Raw genomic sequence first — 21,206 nt, 5'->3', positions numbered from 1 at the left:
TGGACAAAAATCTTTTCTGAGCCTTTTCTTGGCAGAACGTGGGAAAACATAATCTAATATACCTGTAACAAATGTGAAACAATGAGCACAAAGACAAGCACAAAAAAAGCAGGAAATACAAGTTTTAAAAAACTCTACAACAATGAGCTCATAAACAAGTGTGAAAAAGCAGGAAACGCAAATAAAAAACCACTGTATAAGATGCTCCAGGTTTTTAAACCCTACATTTTTCAAAAAAGGATGTGTCTTATACATGGAGAAAAACTGTATATGATTTTATCTGTCTCTCTAATTATATCAATATCAATATATTTTATATATTCATATATATTAATGTTGATATCAATATAAATTTGTTTTATAATAGATAGCATAAGAACAGTCTGAATTAACTTTTAGCTATAACAGCATGTTATAGGTGCAAAGACCTCTGAAATGTAAACACAAGAAAACTTGACTGAGTAAAAGCATTACTCTTTATCTTCTGTGCAACTTGAAGAAAATTCATCACCTTTTTCTAACCCTTTGTGTATTTATTCTAAACTCAAAACATTAAACTTTTTCCTGAAGGTAATCTGTAGATCTTTTGATTATCATTTATTTTATTTTTGATTTTTAGAAGATCCACACCTCCTAAATTTTTCAATATAATTTTCTGCATTGTGGAGTTCAAGATTTTTGATTTATCATGTTTTTCTAGTTTTATTACCCTTAAGTTTTCTTTTCTTTGATATCATTACATTTGTCTGAAATGGAGCAAGCCAAAGCTTCAAAGCTGAACAGTACTGAGACTGATGATTAAACTTAAACATAAACTGATGATTAATCCTCTTCCAGTTTGGGCAAAATAGAGGATGCAGCTTGTTACATATGGGTGTATATTTTATATGTATGTGAGTTTTTGTACATGGACACACATTAATATATATATATATATATATATATATATATATATGTACACATACATAAGGTAATTATGAACTATAGGAATGGAAATTTTTATAATACTAAGTCACAATGACTATATCAAATGTTTTTATCTAATTATTTTAAAGGTAGGAAGTTTTGGTACTTTTATCATAAAAGAACTGATGTTACAATGCATTAATATTTTTAAGCAAACAATTGGAGAAAATATACATTATTTCAAATGATACTGCTATTGTTATTATTTATTACTTTTGTTTTTAAATCAGTCTTCTTCAGAGACAGTTCACAAGCTACATAGTGCCATGATATTATATTTATGTGGTTACAGTCATATTTGCATTTTGAACTGAGGAAGCTTGCCTAGCTAAATTTAAATTATAATTTTCAATCATTTTATGTACTATGTAAAAATTTACACTCATGTTATGTTGACCCAGGTAAAGTGATGAAGAGATGAGATATTAAAGAGTAAAAATTGCACCTTTATATTTTCCATAGCACTGTCTTGGGAGTGAATTCAAAAAACTGTTTTCCATCTAAGGATTATATGCAGTAAAGTTGATGAGACATTGATTAGCATAGATATTATCACTTTCACCAGGAAGATGCTTGTTTTCAGAATACATTTCTAACCTCCAAATTATAAATAAGCATTTTATAAAATAAGTAATAATTAAAATTATAGCAATTAGAATAGAAGGGAAAAATTTCTACTCAATATAAAGTCTTCTGAAAATAAAGTGATTGGTCAATTTGCCTAAATCTTTTACTCTCAACTTCTTCCACACTACCAATATTTAAAACATAAAGAAGAAAGAATTGGAAATTGTGTTCCAAACCAGCTTTCTTGAGATCCATCTATTCCCTTTAAAATAGTAATTCCTTAAAACCTACTAATAAAAGAAAATGAGTTTCTAGGTTTGAGGGAAAAGGGAATATAAAAGTACCTCAAATTCTCTACCCATAATTTTCACCTAGAAAAGAATAAGGGAAGAACCATGCCACATTAAATTCAAGAAAACTAATGCACTCAGCCCCATAAACTTGGCAAGAAAAAAATACACAGTGTAGTGGAAGAAAAAGAGAAAAGTGTGTGATGAATATGATGAATAAAGGTGTGTGTTGGGGGGGGGAGTAAAATACACAAAATACAAAAGGAAAAGCTCAAAAAAATATAAATCCTGGGCAGATATTAAACAGTAAGAGTTATAAAGTTTGGAAAAATGAGTAAACTTGTCATAATAAGATCAAACTCCACAAACAATATTTTTCTTTTTAAAAATTAACAAATGTCCAAAAACAAAGAAAGAAATACAAAAGAAAGTTTATAAGATGTCTAGAATCATAAACAAACAACAAGAAACTTTACAGTAGACTATAAAAGTAAGAAAACTGTTGTAAGAAAAGTTATTTTGAAAAAAAAAGACAGGAAATAGATATATGAAAGAATGGCATGAGGAAGGTAAGCAATTTAGAAGATATGATAGAGAATGTCACTGAAAGTCCTAGAGGAGTGGCTAGGTGGTACAGTTGGGGCAGCTAGGTGGCACAGTGGATAGAGTATGGGCCCTGGAGTCAGTAGTACCTGAGTTCAAATGTGACCTCAAACACTTAATAATTACCTAGCTGTGTGGCCTTGGGCAAGCCACTTAACCCCATTGCCTTGCAAAAAAACCAAAATGTCCTAGAGACTCTGAATAATAAAACTAATTATTTAGATCTTAAATATACAGAGAGATCTTCTCAAATGAGTAAAGTAAATGAAAGAAGAATTAAATTCTATCAGATAGCTACTTCAACAAGGATTAAGAAAGAACACTAGACCAATTAATGTTTAAGAAATCTATAGAGTCCACAGTTAGTTCATTTATTCACACTAAGGCCACATAGGGAATTAGTCAGACTTCTTCAGGCACTAGGAGAGAAGTTAAATAGAAAATGTCTAAAAATTTCTGGTCTGGGAGAACAAAATATGAAAGACTGCTGGTACACTAACTAGGAAGAACCCAGTGAAACTTAGATTTTTATACCTGTTTACCTGGGGCAAGAAGACAGAATTATGAAGAAGTGTATGAAAGAAAACTAGATCCCTGTTGTTTTATCAACAAAACTAGAACTAAGTTGGGTAGTTTATGGACTTGACTGGAACTATAGATTAGATCAGAATCTGGTTTGAGCTACCAATGAAGACTATGAAGAACAGAAGAGGATACAGTAGTAGACCTCCAGATAATATAGACCACCAACAAGCAAAGATCCACCATGCTTTCTAAAAGTGGAAAAATGTGTAATGAAAAGCAAACATTAATGATGGAGAAATATTATAGAGCCAAAGACAATATAGGCATTCCAGAAGAGAAAGAATAACCTTACATATCTAAAAGTTAAAATCTCTCTCTCTCTCTCTCTCTCTCTCTCTCTCTCTCTCTCTCTCTCTCTCTTTCTCTTTCTCTCTCTCTCTCTCTCTCTCTCTCTCTCTCTCTCTCTCATTTCCCTCCAACCCTCGCTCCCTCCCATCCATCCTCCCCCCTCCTACCCTTCTCACCCCCCTTTCCTTCACTTATCTTTCCCAAGTATAGTTGGCATCCAGGGTAGAAGAAATAAAATTACCAAATTTTAAAAGAAATAATAAAAAATTTAAAAGAAATATTTCAAGCTTTTAAAAGCTTAAAGACTATTATGAAGCAATATTTATAGAATTATTTGGCATTACTTTAAATAGAAAAAGTATGTCATGGAATAGACTAGATAGAGGAAGTCAAGAAGAAGCAGGCACCCTATGTTCAAAAAATTACAAATAAACTGCTAATGAAAGGATGTTTTATTTGACCAGAATCACACACACACACACACACACACACACACACACACACACACACAACCAGAAATTTTAGGGAAAATTCTTAACCAAGCAAGGAACACCTGGGATAATAGAAGATTACATAGACAATTTCAGTTACATTTCCTGCAGTCAAGCTTGTGATGAATCTCTCCAAATCTCGCTAAGCTGATTCTCAGACCAAAGAGGGACAATTCGTTAATTGAACCACACTTGAAGCCTTTCCAACTTGGTAGGACTTGACCAAGTTTACACTCTGCCGGCACTGAATTAAAGACCATAGGGCTAGTGCTGTAGTCTGATGAGGCATTGGAGATTTTAAAATTAAGAAAAGTCTTTTAAATTTTTTTAAACATACTGTAAACTTAAGTGATTTAAAAACAATGTTTTATCTCAAATTAAGTTTTGTGTTCACTTGGGAATCACCTATTTTCCATTTAAAAATAGTACAGTTTCTGTAAATGGTCAAAATTACTGTTAAAAGTTTGTTGAATTTTAGAATGGATTAGTCTATAATTTTGAATTTAATCACATTCATTTTATGATATCTGTTTTAAGTTAGAATTTAATATTTTAAAGATTTTATTACGATAATATTTAGGCATAAATGTTTTTGCTCTGTCATTTTAGGAACATTATCTGTTTTGTTCTCATACCAAAGCAAACTTATGAGACAGAAACATGGTTTGGTAAAATGTGATAACATAATATGTATCATATATTTCAAAAGACCATTTTCCCCTAAAAAGGGATCAGAAATTGTGATTTAAAAGCACAAAAAGGAAATCAAAAACAAAAGACTAAATTAAAAAAGCAACCTACCTTTAAGGCATTTAACAGAATCTTCTTATTCTCCTCCTCCCCCAACCCTTCATCCTTAAGTGCCAACTTTGAAATGAATACAATGTGTCTATAGAACCACAGAGGAAACGAATGTTTACTTTCAACTGTGGATGCTAACTGGCAGGTTCTCATTTCATATAAAATGGTCAACATGTGGTAAGAAGTTGTGATTATATTAAATTCTGGTAATGCAATAACTTTACTTCTGGCTTGTAACATGACAGGAATGTTCTGGTATCCCCATGCCAACATGGAATAATAAAATATGCTCCTCCCCAACAAAACCCAGAACAGGTTCTTCTTCCAGTTGTCCTCTAAACCTTGTCTCTAACAGATACTGCTGAAAATCATCAAATTAGATGAGACTGAACCATCTGATTACCTGTGTCCTATGAAATTGATTTTGATACAGTACTTATAAAAATTATTTAATTTCTTTATACTTGAATTAATCCATAAACTTCTCCAGTGTGTCATTGTGGCATGGAGATAATCCTGGCTTTTAGAGATTTATCTGGGTGGCAAGGTAAATAAAATGCTGCAAATCAAGGAGCTCTAATTTCAAATCTGACCTCAGACAAATACTATTTATTTGGCTCTGAGCAAGTCACTTAGAATCTGTCTGCCTCAGTATTCTTAGCTGGGTACTGGAAATAAAAATAATATTTATATCCCATGATTGCTGTCAGAATCAAATAAAGTAATATTTGCAATACTTTAAGTACAATGATTAGCATATATTAGGCTACTGCTCTGACTATTGGCATCTCTGACTTCCTTTAAGTCCCAACCAAAGTCTTACCTTCTAAAGAAAGTCTTTCCTAACTTCTCTTAATTCCAGTACCTAGTCCCTGTTAAATCCTTTCTAATTATTCTGTAACTCATTTTGTATCTATTTGCTTGCATATTGTCTCCCCTATTGATTGCAAGCTTCTTCAAATGATGGATTTCTTTTGCCTCTCTTTCTCCAGCACATTGCCTTGCACATAGTGGGTTGTTAATAAATGTTTATTGATTAATTGTTAGAATAAATACTTATTTCCTTCCTTCATTTCTTCTTTTCTTTCTGTTTTGTTTTTATTGCATCTTAACTCCATAAGGTATGACAGGTTCTATCAGCCTCTGGCTGTTATCTCAGCAATTTGTTCTAAATTCACCACCAATAGACTGACAAAATTGGCTACCCGTTATTTGACCTTGGCAAAAAAAAAAATATGCTAAATAACTCCTAAGTCCTGTCACACACACACACCACACACACACACACACACACACACACACACACACACACACACACAGACACAGACACATGCACGCACTTGCACTTGCACATACTCACACACAAGCATAGGTAATCCTGACTACTGTTGTATCCACTGCATCATAACAAGAGTTAAAGAATTCTGAAAATGTCTTAAGAACTGGATCTATTTGCCAAGAATACAGATAACAGGCAGTGTTATTAACAACTAGTAATATAAAATTATTTTCAGACTGTTATGGAAGAAGATTTATAGGAGACTATGAGTAGTGTTATCTAAATGAACATTGAGAATCAGCGAAGAAAGGAAAAAAAAATTTGTAAAATACTTGAAAAGAAAACCTATCAGGTCAGATCATCCCAGCAGCATTTAAGTATAAGATTTGAAGAACAACACAGATGAAAATCTCTCAAATTTCTGTAAGAAATTGTTTTCACTGTCAGTGAGAAAGAAACCCTATACGTGGACCCTAAAATCATGATATTTATCTATCACACATGCATGTAAGAAATGATATCAAAGAACAATAATGGCAAGAGCAGGTAGAATACACCAGGCATAGTGGAAAACATTCACATAGATTGAGGCATAAATTTGGGGATTTTAAATGAGCAAATCTTTTTTTAAAATAAATTTATTCATTTTTCCAATTACTTGTAAAGATAGTTTTCAGCAATCATTTTTGTGAAGTTTTGAGTTTCACATTTTTCTCTTTTTCTCTTCTTCCCCTTGACAGAGAGTAATCTGATATAGGTCATACATGTGTAACTATGTTAAGCATATTTGCATATTAATCATATTGTGAAAGAAAGAAGCATCATTACAAAAAAGCAAAAAAATGAGGCGGGGGAACATACAACAGATTTTAAAAATTGAAAATAATATGCTTTGATCAACATTCAGACTTTCAGTTATTTTAGCCAAAATAACTAGTCAGAGGTTTTGTAAAGAAAGAAATTGTAGATATACAGTTATAGTTATAGTTACCATAAGGAAATCAATCCACTTTTACAATAATATTTTGCATCAAATGATGTTTAATCACATATTTACCAAAAAGTTGAATATGTCTTTGTGTTCATTATCTATTGTCTATAATAAAGCATTTGGTCTGGTAATAATAGTAACTAGTATTTGTAAAATATTTTAAGGTTTGCCAAGAATACTACAGATTATCCTTAAAATACCTTGGCTGATAGAAGCTGTCTTCCCTCTTTACAGGTGAGGAAACTGAGGCAGATTTTGCTATTTTCCCTGAGTCACATATCTAATGTCGTAGATTTTATTAGAACTTAAATATTTGTAACCAGAGGTCCTGCAATTGGTAGTCTATTGTGTCACCAAGCTACCATTAATGAGAAATACTCAATACTCACTGAATATTTCTATTCTAGAAGTCTGTCTCTGGTATACAATGTCAAAAGTTTAAACTATTTCTCCATGTAAGAATATAAAAAATTGTTTAACAATTTTTGATTATTGATGAACAAATTATAAAATAACTGATTAACCAGCATTCAGAAGTACCTTATTACATTTCAAACACCATGGTTTATCTGGAGTATGTGAACCCCCCCAAAAAAAAGTCCTACCTTTTAAGGAATTTAGTTCTATTAGAGGTATACAACACATTCACCAGCAAATTCCATGAAAAATACAAAGGAAATTCAATAGAAAGGCTGAATGAGCCCTTACAAATGTGGAAAATGGGGAGATTAAATGGAAACCAAGCTGGAGAGGTGGTCGTTCTAGATGGTAAGGTTCTCCTAATGGTACATACTTTGGATAACATTACATGAAGTACAAACACATTGAAAATTCTTCTAAAAGGAAGCTGAAATCATTCAAAATGGTTTGCTTTAACTACCACTAAGGAAAAATAATCAGAAAAGTGGTTGAGAAATATCCATCCATCCTTGGATGGATGCTTTACAGTGTAACTCTTATCTGTCGATGTGTGTATGTATGTATGTATGTATGTGTGTATGTGTGCATTCCCATTTTTCCATGAAATAAGATTCCAACTTTTTGAACATCAATATTTTTCCTCTAGAGAAAATGACTATAAATTGTATGATGCCACTGTCTCTAAAGAATTAAAATTGTAAGTCAAACAGCAATAACTACAGCAACAACAACAACAAAAACTGCATGGAAACTCATGATGAATTAGGCCAGGCTGAAGTATATTACTAGTAAAAGTATGTAAAGAATACTATTTACAGGTTATATGAGAGCAAAAGGAAATGAATCAATAATGTGGCAGGAGTGAAGGATAGTTGAAGATATTCCACACATTGCATTGGTTTTCATACAGTATTAAAAATCTAGAGGAGAAACACTAACATATTCTCCAATAATTTCTCCCAGTGCAGAAAATGCAGAATAATATTGACAAGAATTGAACAGAATAAAAAGACTGGGATAGGCTATGATTTGTATTTTTAAAGGACATTTGCAGTATATACATACATATATATATATATATATATATATATATATATATATATAATTTATTTATAAATCAGGAAAATAATAATTTTAAAAAATATTATATCAGTACATTTAAATATTTTTATCTTCACTAATAGTAATAGGCATTTCTGTAGTGCTATTAAACATTTTACAAATTTCTATACTCACATTAATTCAGAGGGAAAGTTGAGTACTATTATTTTCCCTTTTATAGATAAGAAAAAAGGTAAAGAGATGTTAAAGAATTTCTTGAAGTAAGTGGTCCTTATGTCCATATTAAAGTTCTTGAATAAAACTAATTCTACTCTTGTATCTTTCTGTGAATTTTAAATTTATACAGGAGTTTCCTTAACATCATTTAATTTATTGTCATCACAGATAGTGAATATGTGCTGACTAATTTCTGTTGTCTTTTTTGTCAATCTGTCACTCTGTTATCAAGCTACTTTATATTTATCTTTTTTTTAATTATAAAAAGGCAGGCAACACAAAGACAGTTTTAATCTGTGATTTCATAAGTTTGGAAAACTCCCTATGTTGACACTTCTATAGAGGCAGATGAGCAACTCGTCTTGTAGGCTAATATATATAATAGTTTCCTGGGATGCTGTTTAATGATAACATAGGTACCATGTCTCAGAGAAAGGACTTAATTCCATGTCTTCTTGATTCCCAAGCCACTATGCCCTATACCATACTGATTGTTATTATATTTGATATTACATTACTAAATTCTTTAATCTTTATTCATAGGAAAATAAATTGATTAAAATGAATAATACATCCTAGGTCACAAATCAGAATGAAATTAGCAAAAGAGTTTTCCTTACTTCATGAAAAATATTTCAGTTTGGTAAAGATTTCACTCAGACTTTGCCATTTTAAGCAGTTTTTCTTAAACTACTAATTATTTTCTTTCTGTTTTTTCTTATTTTATTGCAAATCTGGCAATTTATATCTTGATTAATGGATTATGACACATTCAGACTTTATGTCTTCTTCAAAATATAAAATACTGCTCTGAAAACAGTAGACATTTAATAAATGTTGGTGAAGGAATATATAGATGAATGAGTTCAGTTTACTCATTTGTTTAATTCATGCTGACTTACAGAGAGATGGATTTCAGTTCCCTCAGGAAGCAATAAAAACCCATCTATCAGGAAAAAGGATAAGCCTTTTATGATACTAAAACACCAAATGAGATGGATTTGTCCAAGAAAGTTGATCCTAGAGGATAAATAATCCTTGGCACCAATAGTTTGATCTCTCTAAAGAAGAAACTTCTTAATACTTCTAGTTCCTAAAGCTGCTTAGTAACAACAATAAAAGGGATGTCTCAACTCCTTTGTACTTTTTTGTGAAAATAATAGTTTCAGACCACCAAGAAAGATAGAAGATTTACTGTGAATGTGAATAAAGTCAGTGGCAAAGGAAATTTTGTTTATATACTGGTTGTGGTTCACACAGAGTTTGTGCTTAAAACCCTAAAATGTTCATAATGAATAGGAAAATTTCAATATAAGCATTTCTCCACAGTTTACTTGAAATGGACACCTTTAAAGAAGTTCATAGAAATTTTGGGGAGAAGAGAAAATCACTTATACTGCTTCCATAGCATATAATGGAAATTTATGCTTGAAAGGGACCTGAGTCTATCTAGTCCAATTTCATGCCTGTGGATTGAAACAATTTAATCCAATTTAATTTAAAAGGTTTTTTTTTGAAATCCTACTCTATTCATGATATTGTGCTATGTTCTAAAATGAAAAAAAAATGCCAAATGTTCCCTGGTCTGGAAGGACATAAACTTATATCTAGAGAATGAAGAGAAATATTTCAAATGATGGAGATTGGTAGTGAGGAGGGAAAGGAGAAAGGACTTATTTAAGATATGGAGACTGGCATGTTCAAATACATGAATGTCAGAGAAGAGAAAGACTGATAATTGGTGAATAATATAATTAGATTGTAGAATAGAGTGTTCAATGAAGAGTACTGTTAAATAAAACTAGAAATTATGTTACATAGGAGATGAAAAAAAATAGAGAACCTTGAAGGCCAGACTACAGAGATTGTATTTATCCAATAAACAATGGGAAACTTACTGAAAAATTTCAAAATGTAGATTGATGAGATCAAATCTTTCCATTAGAAACATTTCTTTGGTAATGGCTTGAAGGAAGAGCTGAAAATATTTCTCCAGGCATACAGGAAGCACAAGATACCCATCAAGAAACTATTAAAATAATTTCAAAGAGAAGTTATAAGGACTTGAATTTAACAGAGAGCCAGTGTGGCCACAAATGGAAGAGTGCATTTGAGATGCATTGAGTGAATATAAAAATGAAGATGGAGACTATATTTAATGGATATCCTCTACAATATCCAAGGATGTTTATCTATCCGGTCTCCCCTGCAACACCCCCAAATGTAAAGGAAATTCACTTAACTCCTTTAAGAACTAATTCCAGAGGATGCTCCCGGCAGGCATCTAGGGTGCCGGCTGCCCCGAGCTCGCTCCAGAGGAGGGGGCCTGACAGCAGCCAAGGCGCTCCCCGCCCCGCCCCGCCCCGCCCGGGCTCAGCTTCGGAGACCCAGCATGTTTCACGGGATCCCGGCCACCCCCTTGCCATGGGGGCCCCCGGGAACAAGCCGGAGCTGTACGAAGAAGTCGAGCTGTACAAGAATGCTCGGGAAAGAGAGAAGTATGACAACATGGCAGAGTTGTTTGCTGTGATGAAGACGATGCAAGCCCTGGAGAAGGCATACATCAAGGACTGTGTCACCCTTAATGAGTATACAGCAGCTTGTTCACGCTTTCTGGTCCAGTACAAAGCCACCTTCAAGCAGGTGCAAGACTCAGTAATCAATTCCATTGATGAGTTGTTCGGAAAGTTTCGTCTTTATTGCCCACTAGCAATGGAGAGGATCAAGGAAGACCGACCAATCACCATCAAAGATGACAAAGGCAACCTCAACCTATGCATTGCTAACATTGTCTAGCTCTTTATCACTGTGATGGATAAAACTCCGTCTGGAAATCCGTGCCATGCATGAGATCCAGCCTGATCTTCGAGAATTAATGGAGACCATGAACCGCATGAGCCACTTGCCACCTGACTTTGAGGGTCGACAGAAAGTCAACCAGTGGCTGCAGACCTTGAGTGGCATGTCAGCTGCAGATGAGCTGGATGATTCTCAAGTCCGACAGATGCTGTTTGATCTGGAGTCTGCCTACAATGTCTTCAACCGCTTTCTACATGCTTAAACCTAGGATTCTGGGTCAATCCCACTCAGCTACAGTCTGAGACCCCAGTGTGGGACACTGGATTTACAGGTCTAGGATCCCTAAATTGTGGGGTAGGACCCTAGAATAAAGTGCTCATTTCTCCCCTTAAAAAAGAGAACTAATTCCATAAATAGGTCCAATTATAAGTATGCCCATCCTGATTTAATGGCAAAATTTGCCTCCATGGACCCCTTACCCATTATTCTTTTGAATCTAAGCAAACTACCCATCATTGAGCTTCATTTGCTTTTATATCTCTGTACTAGACAATTAAGTCAAATGTTTAACTATGACAACCACAACAATAAGCATTTATATAGCTCTTCCTAACACATGTTAAGTTCTTTACAAATGCTATCTAATTTGATCTTCACAACAACCTTGGGAGATAGTTTTACAGTTTTTATAATTTTGAAGTTGAGAAAAGTTTAACAGACAGAAGTTAAAAAACTTGCCTAGGGCCATATAACCAGTAAATGTCTAAAGCAGGATTTAAACTTGGGTTTTCTAGAAATCTAGTCCTGTGTATTTTCCACTACACTGTTTGACTGCTTCTCCATATGCAACCAGGATGACAGTTCATCTTATGTGGCATACCATTTTGTCTCCATATAGAAACAAAGTTGACTAAGTACAAGAGGATATGATCATTTTTTTTTTTTTTGGTCTTCAGAAGTCCATCAAGTCAGAGAAACCTTGATTTCAAGTAGGTAAGATATTTCATGTCCTTTGATGACCATTAAACTGAATTATGGATAGCAAGACTCAATCAAGTCCTCAAGATAGCTTTATTACTTTTTAGGAAATATCAATCCCCCTTACAGTGAAAACACGGAATTCTAACTCTACCATAGTAGGTGAGAAGACACTAAAAAGACAAATCAAGTTTAAAAAAAAACTCTTCTAAAAATAATCCTCTCTTTTAATGGTGTAATTTAACCACATAGGTCAAGAGGCAGAGTGGCACAGAATTTGACAGCTAGAAGCACACATAAAAATGGAGGAATCTAATGGCCTTTAATGAATGCCAATAAAAACTTTATACTGAATGATTGCTTTAATGTGTAAGCAGGGTGATATAAATAGAAAAATTATAAACATAAGCAAATGTTTTCAACAAGCTGGCTAGATTTATAAGGAGAGATTTACTGTGTTTAAGCTATGTTTGAAGAATGATAAGAAAATAGGCAGCATTTTAAAAGTAGTATGCTAGAGCTTTTTTTTTTTTCTTTTAGTTTCCTTTAACAAAAATAATTTCTGTTCATTGGCTATCAACCCTTTGTTTGATTTTATCTACTTTGACAATACTACATATTCTTTTCATCATATTAGTACTTAATCCTGTCACTTTGTATATTTGAATTCTCTCTGTGTCTATAATTTAAGAGACATTGCTGACTTAATTTCTGAATTTGGAGTATATCTTGACTTCACCTCAAGGGAAGCAAAATGAATGAAAAATCCAAAGAGGAATCTGGATAGAAATATTCAACCTAGAAATTGTTCCCAGGAACTCTCTAAGTAGTTTTACTTCAAGAAGATCAAGCCTGCTGGTAATTATTAGTAGAGGAAAAAACTCTCTAAAGTGAAATAGTTTTATAAAGAAGTTTATTGGATCATTTAGCAAAAGAGAGAGCCAGAAAAAAAGGTGTGGCTCCTTCCTCAGATCATTGTGAGACTATTCAGGCAAAGGGTTAAGAACATTTCCCTTAGAAAATGCACATAGGGAAAGGGGTTTTTGAGATGTATATCTCAAGGTAAATATAAATTCAAATTTAAGGAACCCAAAACACAAGCTGTGGGTGGAACCAAAATAAGATCTGCATAAATAGGAGGCATTCCCTGAAACTATTTAGATTTCCCTGTATGACTCTGAGGTCAGCCTGATCTCTACCATGAGCTTGGGGTTACACAAATTTCTATTCTCATAAAGCAAACAATATTAATAAATGATAAATATTTTCCCAGAGGTAGAGTATCCGAAGCAGTACAAGGTTGCATAACACAGTCAAATAAAAAATTCAGTAAATTGAAATAGGGATGACCTTAATATTCAAGGACTGAATTAGAATATAGATTTTCAAAAAATCATTTTACCTTTCCTTCCTCTATTTTCCTTATGTACTGTACTAGATGACCATATATAATTATTTCATCAAATGTTTATTTGAATTCTATGTTTAATTCATCAAAAGCTTATGAATTTCTGACACAGAGAGCTTCTAATTTTCCATAGTTCTACTTTACAACTTGGACTCATCTCCTACTCATAGCATATTTCCCCTGAAACCTAGATCTTTTACAGAGAGGCTAATTTTCATCATCCTCATTATCAAAATCACTTCACTACCAGAGTTATTTCTAAAATGTTAGAAAAATAATGACTAATATTAATATTGACATGTGTTATCCACTTTCTATTCTTCATTCATTTGATATTAATTATTGGAGCCTAGAATTTAGATCTAAAGACTGAAAGAGCAAAGGCTTGTTATAAAGTTTCAATTGTAGCCTAATTTCTAGACTGTCATTTAATGAAAAAGCATATGAATGATAAATTGTATTGCAGAGTCTAAAGAGAGGATACTGAAATTAAATCCAGGTGACTTCAAATTTGAATTCCACCTATGATTTTTATCTCAAGTATGACTGTGAGGAATGTAGCCTGTTGGTCTTCACAGGGTGTGGAGGGGGAGCCCTTAGGGAATCCATTACAAAGGGGGAATGGCCCAGCCAATCACAAGACTGGAAGAGCTTTCCTAATACCATTCTAGGGATAACAAACTCCAAACCCATTCTCAACTGGTGACCTAGAGATCTTGACCTAATGCAACTAAGTTTGCATAATTAGGTAATTGAACATTAACCCACAGATCCCCTGTGACAGTTGGGGTTCATTAGCATATCTTGCATCTAATGATGTGTGGGGGGGGATCATATTATGAGCATGTCATGAAATGGGAGGCCCTCTTAGATTGTAACTCAAACTCCCAGAGCCTATGAAAATCCAAGAGGGAGGGGAAAGAGTTTCTGAGGACTATAAATTACCTGACTTTCCAAGACCAATTTATGCTTCACACCTAGGTGAGGTACCCTTACCTTGTAAGGTGTATCTTGCAAGGTTTGTGAATAAAATGCACAATTTTCTCTCACTCTAGCAGATTTTTCTGTTCATTCATTTTATAACATGACCTTGAGTTAATTTCTATTGTCCTAAATTTCCTCATCTCTAAAATGAATATTACAATAAGTGTATTTCTTACATTCAATGTATTTCCTTCCTTTACCATTGTTGTGGGTTATGTACTTTGTTAAGGATAAAGAATCATACACACACACACACACACACCCACACACACATACATACATATATGTAGTATTTTTATGTAGTCCAACAGGAAAACAAGTTTTCACAGATGTATCTAATTCCTCTCACATACCAGACCCCTATTCCCAAGAATTTTTTATATTATGAGAAGATGGTGAAATTTGAAGTTCCACACAATACTTGAAATAAAACTTTTTTTTTTGCGTTCACCTCAAATCTTATTTAAATATTCATCATTTGGTTTGATTTGGTGAAGAAGCAATTTGATTATCTCATTTGCATATTCTCTGAGTAATTAGAGTTTATTAGAGCATTAATGTGAAACAGAAACCTGTTAAAAATACTTCACTTACAAAGCTAACCTTCTATTGACATGAACTCAAACTGGAAAAAAAATCAAATTTCAGGCTGAAATAATTTCCTTTCTGCTTTTTTTTCCCCTTGGAAAATGACTCTGGAATGTATTCTGTTCTGAGTTGTGGGAATAGGAAAATTGTGTGTAGAGATTTCTGCCTCAATTTTTTAAAATAAACTTTAAAACCTCAAATGTTGCCTGCAGCTAGTTGCTGTGTCAGTGTTCTAGAAATTTAAGAACAGTTAAATTGGAAGCAAAAGAAACTTTTTAAAAAAGCAAAGACCTTTGTACCTAAAGAAGAAGCTTGACTTCACCCTGATTTCCATGCTTTGAAGTTTGAGCTAGGCAGAAAGGAAAGTGAAGGGTGAACGGTATAGAATAAATACAGGCCTATGCCAGAGTATGAAAGGTACCAGAATGACATCCTATTGATTTTGATGATAATGAAACCCAGACATATGGGGTGATATTTAAGGACTTTATAATTATGCGTTTTTTTGTCACTGCCACAGCAGAAGTCCAATTCTGATGTCTTATCGTGGCTCTGAGATAACCCTGGATTCTTAGAAGTTATACAAAAAAGAAAAAAAAAGTCCTGGCAAGTTACACCAAGATGAAAAGACTGAGTGTGGTCCTGTCAGCAAACTCTTGCCTGAGAACAAACCCAACTTGGTGTACTGAGCTCATCACCAGAGAGTTGGCCACTGGATTATAATTTAAAGTCATGGCAATGCACAAAGACCATGTTTTTAATTTACATATGAATCAATAAATTAGGTAGTTTATGAACTAAAGTAAATAAAGGGAACTCTATCCCTTGTTCACTTTCTTATTCTCCAAGTTAACAAGTAATCATGTTCCATTCTCCTATTCCTGCTCCCAGCAAAAAAGCAAACCAATGAACAACAACAACCAAAAAAAACCCCATCAAGACAACCAACAGTTTTTGCAAACTACAGGGGAAGGGAATAAGCATTTTTATAGAACCTACTATGTGCTGAACAGTGCAGGATCTTTCAGGAAATTAACCCAGAAATAGAAAATCTACTCCCTGCTATGCAGATAAATAATCTGGTAGAAATTAAATTTTAGAATGGGAAAATTTAAAGACTGGAAACAAGATTCAGTTGAATAATATCCTAATGAGAAAGAAAAAAAAAAACAACAATAGGAAACCAAATCAGGTGGATAAAATCTAATCTCTTAGGTAACAATCAGCACCACAAATGTCTGGACAGAGCCCAGACTTTCTTATGGTCTGAAGAGATATATTCCTCAGAGAATTTTTGTTAAAGCAAACATAGATATATACAAAACAGATGCACACTAAATAGTCATGTTAACGTCATGCTAAAAAATGACTGTCTAATATACAGTTTGAGGACTTTCTGACTGTTCTGAGCCTTAGATTCTACATAAAACAATAACGAACAGTTAGTACTTTTCCAAATCCCTATGCAATTCTGGTGATTGTCTCCAGATTTGGGCTTTGAAAATCTAGGAGCAGTATATTCTTAAGAATGTGTCTGTGGTTGTGAGACACAAGCCCAATAGGTGTCATATCATTCTCAGAAACACTAGTATTCATTGTATTTAAAAAATATATATTTGTATGTGTTGTTGGGTTTTTGATTGAGTAATGAGAAAAAAATTGAAAGGAAATGAAATATTTAAAAAGAATTGAAATTACATTTGTAGTTCTTACATATAGAATTTACTCTACCACATGGCCAAGACCTAAAAGATAGTAGGAAATTCCAAAAGGAAATCAAAATTAAGGATGAAAAAGAAATCAAATACTTTCCTATAAGTTCTTTAAATTTCATTTAAAAATTCCACTTACCTACCAGAGAAATCTATACTTATGGTCTCATTTTAAACATATTTCCTGTAATATAAGTTTATATATCCCTAGTACAAAAATGAACTATTAGCAAAGTAATTATGACCACCAACATATTATATATTATTGAATTTTTTTAAAAGAAATGTTATCATGACATATAAATGCCTTGTTAAGACTGCACTTTTCCTCTGTTTTCCAATCTTTGCCATCCCCCAACACTACCACTACTCTGACTAACCTATTAAATTTAATGCACATGGAAGGGTGGGATATTTTTTTAAAATTAAGTGTCTTTGAAGTTTTATTCTGAAGTACATCAAATAGATAATTCAATGGCCCTCCCCCCCAACCATGAATTAATAGGTGTCACTAGTGGTTTGATTTACTCAAAGACATATCTTGAGTTTATTCCTTGTGTTGCTTTCCAAATATGAAAATAATATATTAAAATATTTCTGGGGAAGTTTATTCTATATTAATTCATAACTTCAATTCAAATCCCAAATACTATAATAAAACATTGCCATAGCAAAACAAATATATTTAAGATATTGCATCATAAAGTCACTACATTTAGTAAACAGATTTTAAACAGTTATTTAATATGACCAAGTGATCAGTAGACAAATGCCAGTCATTGTCCTATAAACTGAGGATAAAGAGAAAACTTCAATAGTTTCTGCCATCAAGGAATATAGATTTTTCTGAGTAAGATGTGACTAAGAAATGTTCATTATTGGACTGCTTCATGACTTTGCATGTCATCCTTACACAAGGACTATGCTAATCTTCTCTGTATAGTTCCAATTTTAGTATATATGCAACAGAGAAATGTTCATTCATGAGTCAATGCAAAGTAATTTAGGAAAAGGAGAAATGATAACTGAGGGAATTAGTAAAGGACTAATAATGAAAATGAGTGATGTTTAAACTGATCTTTGAAAGAACTCAGCAGAGGTGAACATTCTAGACATAAATATCTGTTTATGGTTGTAATTGGATCATAGAAAAAAAGGAATAAATGGACCAGTGTGATGAAGCATATACCATGTAAGTGTGATAATAACTCTGAAATAAATTTGGAAATCAAGTTTTGAATAAGATTGTGAAGGGTTTAAAGTTTCAATAGAGGAATTTGAATTTCATCCCAGAAGTAGCTACAGAAATTTTGTGAGCAAAAGAGGGACATGGTGAGGCCTGTACCTTAGGAATATTAAATTGACAAGTGTAGACATTTATTTCAGGGGTGGGGGGGGAGAGTGAGCTCAGTTTCATACAAACTAATTAAAAAGTGTGACTCATTCACCCAGTTTGATATTTCAGATAAATCTATTAGTCTTTCAACATGAGAGTGAACTGAACTAATGATGTTTGTTGTAAGATGGAGAACTATTAAAGTATATCTCACAAGAGGGTTTTTTTCTTTTTCCACATAGGAGATAACATCAACAATACAGAATGAAACCATGCTTTTTCAGAGACTGGCTGTGTCACTTGATATTTTGTGATGTTTTTAAGTGCTGAATTTAGCATGATTTGGTTTTAATTCCTTTTAAATCAAGTACAGATGCCAGAACTATGTCATACTGTGATAATCACACTTATTCTCTGAGTGACAGAAAAGAAATTAATCAAAGACTTTGAATCTACAGAAATTTTCTCTACCACTTTCTTAAAACTAGAAAATATTACTCAACTTCAGAACATGATTTAGCATTTTTTCTTTTACACACTGCAGTAATACAATGGAGCTGCCTTTATCTCCAAAGGAAAAGGTAGATATAGGTAGATATGGACTCCTGCTAGACTTTGACTTGCTAAAACTGAGTATTGATATTTACATAATCCATAGATGAAAGGGAGTTATATTTATTTGCTGCTGTTGTTATATGAGCTTCTCTCTGATTTTATAATTGACCCACAAAGCATGTCAAGTGTGACACTCTTGAGAGGTTCTGATTTAACACTTAGAAAACAGGCTGTCAGTTTATTGATTATTTTTCCACAAATTGGAAGTTGAATGAAGAGCAAGCTAGAGATCAAGATTCCACCACTGGTACAAATCATAAGACTGAGTCTACACAATAGGAAATTACTGATTGGATTTTTTTTAAAATTTAGAGGGTGAACAATTCAATTACTATACATATGAATTTTGAAAATATATTTTATGTCTAATTTTTTATTCAAATAACAATGCTAGATGGAAAATGATTACAATTTCAAGGGGATTATAATTGACTTGAGTCTTACAACATACTTAACCCATCTAAAGGATTTACTCTAGTTATCCTGAGTTAACTGAGAGAGCTCATATATGCCACAATATAATGACTGTGTATTATGAGGAATCTAAATATGAAATACTAATTCACTTAAAGGATACAATTGTGAAGGTGTGAAAGAGCCTCATTGAATTTTTATAAAATGTCATAACATTTCATAAAACATCATAATTTTATGAACATATGTTATCAGTTTCTTATTTTCCTTAATGTCATAGTTAATAGCTAAGATATCATAGCCACAATTTAATTTCTTCTCATACTTTGATATTTGCATGAAGCGGGAATGGTAAAATAGAAGCTGATATGCAGTAGACAAAACACTGCTGAATTAGAAAAACTAGGTACAAAATCTATTTCTGTTTCTACTATTTATGTCAACTTGGACAAGTCTTTTCATTACCTACATTACATTTTAATCAGTAATAGAATAATATCCTTAAATTTTGCGATGTCCTAATAAGCTATTGTATTCTGACCTAACTCATCCAAGTACTGAAATGGTACTTGAAGTGTCACAGAATGAAAAAAGTGACTTCTATCATATATATTAGCACCTGGTAAACTGATTAATGAGTCTCAGTTAAAAAAGAGCACACAATGCACTTTTAAGTTCAATTTGCATTATTAACACTTTCTCCATCATTTTATGATAAAACAAGTAACAAAAACCCTATTTTTTAATATTTGCAAATTTCCTAAGTATATATGTTTGCATTGAAAATCTCCCAAATGACTCTTCTGAGTTATTATTAGGTAGTTGCAGCACATTCCCTTGAAAGTGGGCAAAATTCCCTAATTTTAAATACATTCTTTTCTGAACTTAACAAGCAATAACAAATATGTTGCTTTCAATCTACAGAGAGGAAAAGAAAAATATTGTACCTGAAACTAATTAAAAATAGTTAAAATTATTCTTTTAAAATTAGATAATATATTCAGTATAATATTTAAATTTTATTTGGTTATTCTGAACTTGACAAATGTTATCAAATAGGAACTATTGCACCTAATTAAAAAAATCAGATGATGAAGATCATTTATGAAAATGTTGATTTTTGGTTACCTTTGTACTTTTATAAAGTATAATACATTCATTATAAAATTACTCTACATGTCTCTGCTTCTCTTATATTCTCCTTTCTCCTGTGAATTTTTAAAAGGAAATTAATTGAGCCTTTTCCCTTCCATCTTTTTTATTTTCTTTCATTCTTTTTCTTTTCTTTTTACATCACTCTAAATAATTCACATATCTCCTTATCACTTTTTACTCCTGCCAAAATAAGTGAAGGAAAGAATCTTTCTTGTAACAAATAAGCATAGTTAAGCAATGAAATCTGAACACAGACAACATTTAAAAATGAATATCTTATTCTTTTCCTCTAGTCCATCACATTTATATCAAGAGATAAGTAGTATTCTTTATCACCAGTTCTCTAGATTTATTCTTAAGTCTTTCAAAGATATTTTTTAATGATGAAGTCATTGTATGACTTATTAACCTCATTCTTATCATTTCACTCTAAGTTCATTGAAATTCTCAAATATTTCATTTTTGCATTTCTTTTTCTATTCTTGGAAAAAAGTTTAAATAATTTTATAAATATTCTTTGAAAATTTGAATATATAGAGAACTTAATCAAATTTATAAGAATGCAAGTCAATCCCCAATTAAAAACTGTCAAAGCTAACAACTGTAGATGAAGAAATTAAAGTTATCTTTTGACATATGAAAAATGATTTAAATCACT

At 32.5% G+C, this 21,206-nt stretch overlaps 1 non-coding gene and 1 pseudogene across 1 annotated transcript; one reads left to right on the top strand and one right to left on the bottom strand.

Annotated features, from left to right (window-relative positions):
* The first annotated feature begins 10,951 nt into the window (after positions 1–10,951).
* LOC141519530 (vacuolar protein sorting-associated protein 28 homolog pseudogene) lies at positions 10,952–11,620 on the top strand (annotated as a pseudogene).
* Positions 11,621–17,900: 6,280 nt separating this feature from the next.
* LOC141510491 (U6 spliceosomal RNA) lies at positions 17,901–18,009 on the bottom strand. The gene has a single exon (XR_012474973.1). It is a non-coding gene; the product is annotated as a U6 spliceosomal RNA (small nuclear RNA).
* Positions 18,010–21,206: the final 3,197 nt, after the last annotated feature.

This window comes from Macrotis lagotis, chromosome 1 (genome assembly GCF_037893015.1).
Source record: "Macrotis lagotis isolate mMagLag1 chromosome 1, bilby.v1.9.chrom.fasta, whole genome shotgun sequence".
In the NCBI taxonomy this organism is placed as follows: Eukaryota; Metazoa; Chordata; class Mammalia; order Peramelemorphia; family Peramelidae; genus Macrotis; species Macrotis lagotis.
This window is presented reverse-complemented; position numbering and strand designations above follow the sequence as displayed.